General features: G+C 36.5%; 1 pseudogene; it reads left to right on the top strand.

The window, feature by feature from the left end:
- The first annotated feature begins 1,468 nt into the window (after positions 1-1,468).
- On the top strand, positions 1,469-2,711 carry LOC130844138 (palmitoyltransferase ZDHHC6-like; annotated as a pseudogene).
- The last annotated feature ends 6,013 nt before the right edge of the window (positions 2,712-8,724 follow it).

Genomic DNA, 8,724 nt, shown 5'->3' on the forward strand with positions numbered 1-8,724 from the left:
AACTAAATTTCTGTGTAGATAACTCTGCTATTTAGGGTGTGACCTTGAACAAGTTCCTCAACCTTTCTAAGGTTCAACTTCCTCATCTGTAAAACAAGGATAGCTGTACTGTTGTTGAGATCAAATGACATAAAGTGCATGAAGAGCTTAGCCCACCATCTTCAACATCTTATGTTCTAACAATTACATAGTCAAATGTATTTTTTCTCTCTAGAGTTCTTTAGCTGTCTTCTTTTCATATCTAATCTTTTGATTTTGTTTTATGCACCCTATTTATCAAGCAAGTAGAGTTAAAGATTGTTTCTTCTTAACACAAATATAACAAGTCTCTATGACAGAGTTCTTTTTAATTTTATTTCCTTTTTTAAAGAAAACACATGTTCTTACAGAAAGTTATCTTCTGGGAATTGAGATAATGCCAGAAACTATTAGCTCTGCTCATGCATGGAATATTTCTTTCCTTACTGTTCTAGTGAATAAACACATAAAAACTCCCACAGCAAATTCTACATAAATATAGTATATCAAATATAGTGTGTGTATATATATGTATACATATTTTTTTTCTGATATATATATAATATACTTTTAACATACTACAAAACAATGAGGGCCAAATGTATAAATTTCTGGAAAACAATGTTTTCAATTACTTAAACACGTTTATTAATAACTAAACATTGTTTTGGGAAAGAAAGCTTTATTATAAAAAAGAATAACAATTCAACAATAACAGTTAATGAGTCCTACATTGACAGATCGGACATTTAATATAGTATATTTAAAGCTCTCTTGAGTCCCATAATTGTGAAGAAAAATATGTGGATATTTTGAAGCTCTCTTATATTGTGTTTCCTTTATCGATTTTAACCTAAAAATTATGGCTTCCATAAGTGAAAATGCAGAATTACATTACTGTATATTTCTACTCACTGACTACACTCTTCTTCTAAATTTAACTATCATTGTTTTATCTTTGTTAATTATACGATTTAATCATAGATCCCCTTCGTTTAGTAAAGCTTATAAGAAAATACACTGGCCGGAGCGGGAGAACAGTGACGGGGGCGCTGATGGAGCGACACGCAGGTCGTGGCTGGTCCCGCACTCCAGCCTCTAGCACACAGGATTTCCTTTCTACTTGGGCAGGGCTGGCTACCCATGACCGAGTCTTCCGAGCCGAGCGGGAGAACACCTGCTCCGGGTGAGCCTGAGCCGCCCCAGAAATGCAATGGCGGAGGAGTGGGCACTGAGGACCAGACCGAGACTGGGTTTCAAACCAAGGTATTGGATTCTCCAAGATAAGATAGCGTGTAACAGCGAAAATGGCATAACCTGCATTAACATCCCACCACGTGAAGGCATAGCAATCAAGGGACACACATGGACTTGTGGCACATGGACATGGTGCACAGAAAAATAAAATCTGTAGTTCTTTAAAAACAGGAAGGCGTTCTTCCTCACCAAAATGGGTACATTCTGCTCGGTTACCAAGTTTGAAAATCTCCAAGAATTAATGAGACTTTGTCACTGGGGTCCCATTATAGCCCTTGGTGTTACAGCAAAATGTTCTCCCATGGCCATGATGGGCTCTGTTGTGGTATTGGCCCTTACGTACCTCTGGAGGAAGTGTGAATTTCATCATGTTGATAAATTGGACTATTATGATTCTTTATAATTACTTCAATGCCATGTTTGTTGGTCCTGGCTTCATCCCTGTGGGGTGGAAACTGCAAAATTCTCAGGATAGCATGTACTTCCAGTATTGTAAAGTCTGCCAAGCATACAAGGCACCACAGTCACATCACTGCCGAAAGTGTAACAGACATGTGATGGAGATGGACCGTCACTGTCCTTGGATCAGCAACTGCTGTGGTTATCAGAATCATGCTTCCGTCACACTGTTTCTCCTTTTAGCACCACTGGGTTGTATTCATGCTGCCTTTATTTTTGTTATGAGGATGTATACACAGCTTTATAATCAGCTCTCCTTTGGGTGGAACATGGTAAAGATTGAAGCGAGTGCAGCCCAGAGAGATCTTCTTCCGATTATTCTGTTTGAAGTAGCTGCATTTGCTGCCACCTTATTTGCCTTGGGATTAGCTTTAGGAACAACCATAGCTGCTGGGATGGTGTTTTTTATCCAGATGAAAATAATTCTCAGAAACAAAACTTCTATTGAATCATGTATTGAAGAGAAGGCTAAAGATCGAATTCAGTATTACCAACTAGATGAAGTCTTTGTTTTTCCTTATGATACGGGGAGTAGATGGAAGAACTTTAAACGTATTTATGTGGTCAGGGGTCCCCAAAGGAGATGGACTGGATTGGCCAATAAGAGAAGGTTGTCACCAGTACAGCTTAACAATAGAACAGTTGAAACAAAAAGCAGATAAAAGAGTCAGAAGTGTTTGGTATAAAGTAATAGAAGATTATAGTGGTACTGTCCTTTAAACAGAGGAATTAAAGCCTTTTTCACAAGCCCCTGCACTGAAGAGGCTTGGATAAGGCTACAGAAAGGGGAGTTCGTTTTAGCCACAAGAGGGTTACGATACTGGTTGTATGGAGATAAAATTCTTGATGATTCCATAATAGAAGGTATTTCAAGAATAAGAGGATGCTTCCATAGAAACTGCATAGAAAACTGTCCCTGCAATGCTAAAACAGATCAAGCCCCAGAGGGCGAGAAGGAAAATAGTAGCCACTTTTAAAGTAAAATTACTCTAAGTCTACTCCATTACTTGAAAATTGTACATGTTACTAAGGAATTATGCAATGAGGCTACTCTGGTTAAGGTGTTCTTTTTCTCAAAGATGCCCTAGTGCCATGATCTAAATATTTTTATTACCATTTTGAAATGGAGAAGCCATTCTGCACGTGCCTTTGAATTTCTGTGCCTCTATGCCACCTCTCTCTCTCCCCAAAAGGAAAAACACTTCACCCAAGTAAGTAGATTGCTTTTTTTTAGGATTTTTTTATGCACTACACACAATGGACCTCATTTGCAGATATAGTTCCCCCTTTGCCAGGAGCATCTGCATGTGATGCTTTTATCCTCTTTCCCCCTCAGCTGAAATTTCTTATGTAATATTCTAGATACTATAGAATTTAATTTGTCAGATTCAATGTATGCTCAGATTTGATTACATCTTTTAATAATGAAGATTTTTTCAAATCAAAGATCAATGGATGTTCTGTAAAAAAAACAAAAAACAAAAACAAACAAAAAAACACTAATGACATCCCTAAAGTTTTCCTTTTCATTATTAAAGAAAAAGTAATTCGTATTTTCAGTTAAATTTATACAAACACATTTAATCCACAGCACTAACCATCGCTCATGCTTTGTGATATCTTGCAAGTATCCAGAATGTTACATCTTGAGTCATAAATGCATAAAAATCTGCTTGTACACAGTAAATATTGCATTATTTTCCACCTAATTATTTCATTATTTTTATTTTTTTCCTTATTTTTAAAAATAAAAATATATTTAAAAATATAGGTGACCCTTGAGCAACATGGGTTTGAACTGCATGGACATGTGGATTTTTTTCACTAAATACATACTACAGTACTAGGCGATCCGAGGTTGCCTTGGGTTGGTTGAATCAGAAGCTGCAGAACCTTGGATTCTGAAGGACCTGGGAAACAGAGGGCTGACTCTAAAGTTATACATTGATTACATGCACAGGGGAGGGGAGAGGTTGGTGTCTATAACCCTCAAGTTGTTCAACGGTCTACAGTACATATAAAATCATTTTAAAGTAACATATATTCTTAATGATCAGGGTTTCACATAACTGACTGTTGAATTTACCGAACCTAAGAATGAAGTGCTTGCCTTCAGAAATGCTTTTAGTGATTTTAATTTCAAAGAGAGACATCACCTATACGTAATCTAAATATATGTAGCAAATAAAATATTATATAATTGAGCCCTTTGAAATAAACCTATTACCTACTTGCAAATATGTTCAGAATACTTTATTAAATGTCAGCTGTGTAACTGTGTTAAAAATACAGATAACTCGAGGTGGGGGAGTCAAGGAAGGGAGGGAATACGGGGATATGTGTATAAAAACAGATGATTGAACCTGGTGTACCCCCCAAAAAAAAATTAAAAAAAATAAAAAAAAATACAGATAAACAATATTACAAGTTTCATTTAATTTCCCGAAATTCTTACAGTCTGGTATTTTGCTCTTTGCTATGTCACACAACTACATTTTTCCTAAGCGATCAAAAGCAAGCTAGAAGACTCTTTGTTCATCCGTTGTAAATAATGTACCAAATGTAATAAAAGCAGAAAAATGCCCAAAGAGGATATATGTATTTTAATATAATTATTACTTTATAACCATAAAACTTAAGCAAAGACTAGTAATCCTTATTTGCTTTAACTAGTATTGGATAATACATCATGATAGTGACCTTGTGGCCATCAGCATACATTTATAAAATTATGGTTTGCAACTTAAATCTTATTTTTTTTTTTTTTATTATTTTATTTTATTTTTTTGGGGGGTACACCAGGTTCAATCAACTGTTTTTATACACATATCCCCATATTCCCTCCCTTCCTTGACGCCCCCCCCTCGATTCCCCCCCACCCTCCCTGCCCCAGTCCTCTAAGGCATCTTCCATCCTCGAGTTGGACTCCCTTTGTTATACAACAACTTCCCACTGACTATTTTACAGTTGGTAGTATATATATGTCTGTACTACTCTCCCGCTTCTTCTCAGTTTCCCCTTCACCCCCCACCCCCTCCCATACCTCGAGTTCTCCAGTCCATTCTCTGTATCTGCTTCCCTGTTCTTGTCACTGAGTTCATCAGTACCATTTTTAGATTCCGTATATGTGAGTTAGCATACAATATTTGTCTTTCTCTTTCTGACTTACTTCACTCTGTATGACAGATTGTAGTTCTATCCACCTCATTACATATAGCTCCATCTCATCCCTTTTTATAGCTGAGTAATATTCCATTGTATATATATGCCACATCTTCTGTATCCATTCATTTGTTGATGGGCATTTAGGTTGCTTCCATGTCCTGGCTATTGTAAAGAGTGCTGCAATAAACATTATGGTACAAGTTTCTTTTGGGATTATGGTTTTCTTTGGGTATATGCCCAGGAGTGGGATTACTGGATCATATGGTAGTTCTATTTGTAGTTTTTTAAGGAACCTCCAAATTGTTTTCCATAGTGGCTGTACCAACTTACAGTCCCACCAACAGTGCAGGAGAGTTCCCTTTTCTCCACACCCTCTCCAACATTTGTTGTTTCCAGACTTTGTGATGATGGCCATTCTGTTAAATCTTATTTTTAATTCTTCAGTCTCATGTGGTTGTCTGGAAAAACTTCCTGTAAGATTCTACAATCTTACAATGGAAACCTACTTAAAGACAACATTCCATTATCAATTTATCACATATCAATAAATATTTATTGAGTGTGTACTATGTGCCAGGCACTATGCTAAGTGCTGGAGATATAAAAATGATTAAGACTCATGCACTAGATAATACATGGAGAGTGCCCTTGAGAGGCCTGGAGTATTATGCAAGAGACAATGTGCAAACCATATAAAAGAACCTTAAGGAATAGGGTTTTTTAAAGGTGCTGTGTATAACAAAGAAAAATATGTAATCCAAACTAGGGAAGGAAAAGATGGTTACAGGAGCCTTCTTGGAGGAGGTTTTGATAAATAAGCCTACTGACTTGCTTGCAATATAGCCTAATGATTTAAGAGCACAGGGCCAAACTCTAGCACCATCTTTTAAGCTGTATAAATTTGGACAGCTTACTTTATCATCCAAAGCTTATTTCCTTGTTTATAAAATAGATAAATATGTACCTCATTGGGCTATTAAAAGAACCAAATAAGAGTAGAAAGCACATTGGCTGCTATAAGATATGCTATTATTCTGGTTGTTACAACGATGATCTTTTTCTGTCTTACACACACACCCCATTCAGTGTACAACCTGACTTGTTTCTGGACTTCTCAGCCACTATATGCATGTTCCACAGAGCTATAAAAGAAAGAACTTCCCCACCACCCATCTTCTGTTATCAGCCAGGCTTTCCAGTCCCCTGAAAAGTCTGCTTGACTTGCTGTCATTACCAGACATGCCTGTGCCATGTCTATTCTTTGAACATAAGTCTGACCACCGAGATGCCTCTGGACTCTCTGTCCATCACCACTCTACTCTCCTCCTTCACTGTTCCCCATATCTACCAGGAGACAGATCTCTTGGCCTTCACTCCCACACTACTCTCTGACAGGTCTTTCTTACCAGTGTTTTGGTGATTTTTATGCATTTCACTTAACCAGCTTTGCCCTCTAACTACTGGCGACCACTGTCTCTAAGCCAATGGCCAATATTTATGTCCTTTGGAGTTATCATCATTGCAGAGACAGAAAAAGAATGTGATTAGAACACAAAATTATCAAGATTGTGAGGCTGAGAAAGGCTACTGCTAGAAAAAGAATAACAGTTGGGCCTTTTGTTCTTTCCTACATTATCCTCTTTAGGATCAAGACTCTATTTTACAATCCGGTCTTTCCCTGCAGTTATCTCCCACTGGCCACTTGTCTATCAAGTGACTCTTTCTGCAAGGTTTTATCCTTCCTCTTCATTTGCAGAAAGACCTGCGGGAGAGGCAGGACTCAACTCAATTTCTTCTTACACAGTCACCTTTCTGAGGGCTTTTACCAAGTTTCACCAAAACAGATCCAAATGATATCAATAAACAATAATAATAATAACAAATGACAAATTAAAGTTAAAAGATGTTTCCCTATTCAAGTGGATCACTGGTAGAAATAAAGTGTTCCTTATTTCTAAGAGTGCAAAAGATATGATTTGGACATTATAAGTATTGGGTAAAAGGGTATCTACTCTAGCTTTCAAATTTTGTTTTTAACCCATACCTTACAAAATTGTTTTGGCTTTACCTAAGTATTACTCTCACCTTCTAAAGACCAAGACAGATTATATTATTTTAACCTATAAATTATTCATGATTTAATTCTGTTCCTCACTTTGGATACTTTGCTTTGTGCATCTTTACAACAGCATGTGTACCTCCATGCCAACAAAATCCTTCATATATGTTTCAAAGTCCAAAACATTAAAGCATTAAATTTCTTTCAATCAGATTCTCTGCGGCAAAAAAATGTGAAATTCTTACATGACTACAAAAATGTTATACCAAATCAAGACAAAAAATTTTAGTTGCCTTATGTTTCCATTGAAATGTATTAAGAAGTTTATACAAAAACTAAAAAGATGTTTATGTTACAAAAACAACAAATATAAAGCTAATTGCTGATGACCCACATATGAATTTACTAGGTCATAGACTGAAAGTGTGATTTTAAGGTTTAGCTATCACCTACCCTGTTTCCTGACCCTGAAACAAAAGGTCATTTGAAACTCTTTTAAAATTCTGGAGTCAGTGAGTCCTCAGCAAACTTCTAAACTTAAATTGCCCCTCCTCCTTATAGCTTTTCGCAATAAACACTTCCTTCATCATAGCTACTTCTTCAATGTGGTAGCAAGTAAAATTCCCCAACAACAGAAACGCTAGTAACATAAAAACTGAGCTGATTACAGATGGGTGAGAAGCAAGAATTCTCTCTTACAATTTTTAAAGTACAATAATAATAATTAACCACAGTAAATAAAACTAACCTTAGATGGCAGACCTTTGGAAAATGCTTCCACTAAACAGTATCAAGAAGGTACTGGCAGTAAATAACAAGTTTTGGGTTTTTGTGGTTTTTTTTTGGGGGGGGGGGTTAAATCATTCATAATGGTCCTCGACGTCAAAAGAAAAAATGTAGATGATTGGAAGGGCAAAATTCTCCAAGTAAGATATTGAATATGAAATTCCAGTTAGCCAAATATGAGTTTGATGTAAAAGACTGAGAACTCGTTCCTTTCAATTACACTTTGCCACTAAAACTCAATATCCATCAGAAAATATTAGTTATTATAATTAGAATTTTTTTACCCTCATCACATAATGCTGTGTGTGGTCAAAAATCATAAAGTAGTTGTTAACATTTCTGATCCTTCTTATAGGCCTGATGCCACTTGAGCCTGGATGAAGAAACTTTTTCAACTCATCTAACTTAGCAGGCCCTAAGTGCTACAAATTAATTAAAAAGACTATACCCTTGGAGCCACTAATCAAATCTTCTGTCAAAATATTCTACTGGACTCAACAACAAGAAAACAAACAACCCGATTAAAAAATGGGCAGAGGATCTAAACAGACATTTTTCCAAAAAAGACATATAGATGGCCAACAGGCAGATGGAAAAGATGTTCAACATTACTAATTAACAGGAAATGCAAACAAAACCACGAGATATCGCCTCATACCTGTTAGCATGGCTACTATCAAAGAGACAAGAAATAACAAATGTTGGAGAGAATGCAGAGAAAAGGGAACCCTCACACACTGTTGGTGGAACTGTAAATTGGTGCGGCCACTCTGGAAGAATACTAGGGAGATTCCTCAAAAAATTAAGAATAGACCCAGTTATTCTACTTCTGGATATTTACTCGAAGCACACAGAACCACTAATTTGAAAAGATACATGCACCTTCATATTCACTGCAACACTGTTTATAAGCCAAAATACGGATGCAACCTAAGTGTCCATAGGTGGCTGAATGGGTAAAGGGGTATTATCTATACAAA

Source organism: Hippopotamus amphibius, chromosome 1 (assembly GCF_030028045.1).
Source record: "Hippopotamus amphibius kiboko isolate mHipAmp2 chromosome 1, mHipAmp2.hap2, whole genome shotgun sequence".
NCBI classification, from domain to species: domain Eukaryota; kingdom Metazoa; phylum Chordata; class Mammalia; order Artiodactyla; family Hippopotamidae; genus Hippopotamus; species Hippopotamus amphibius.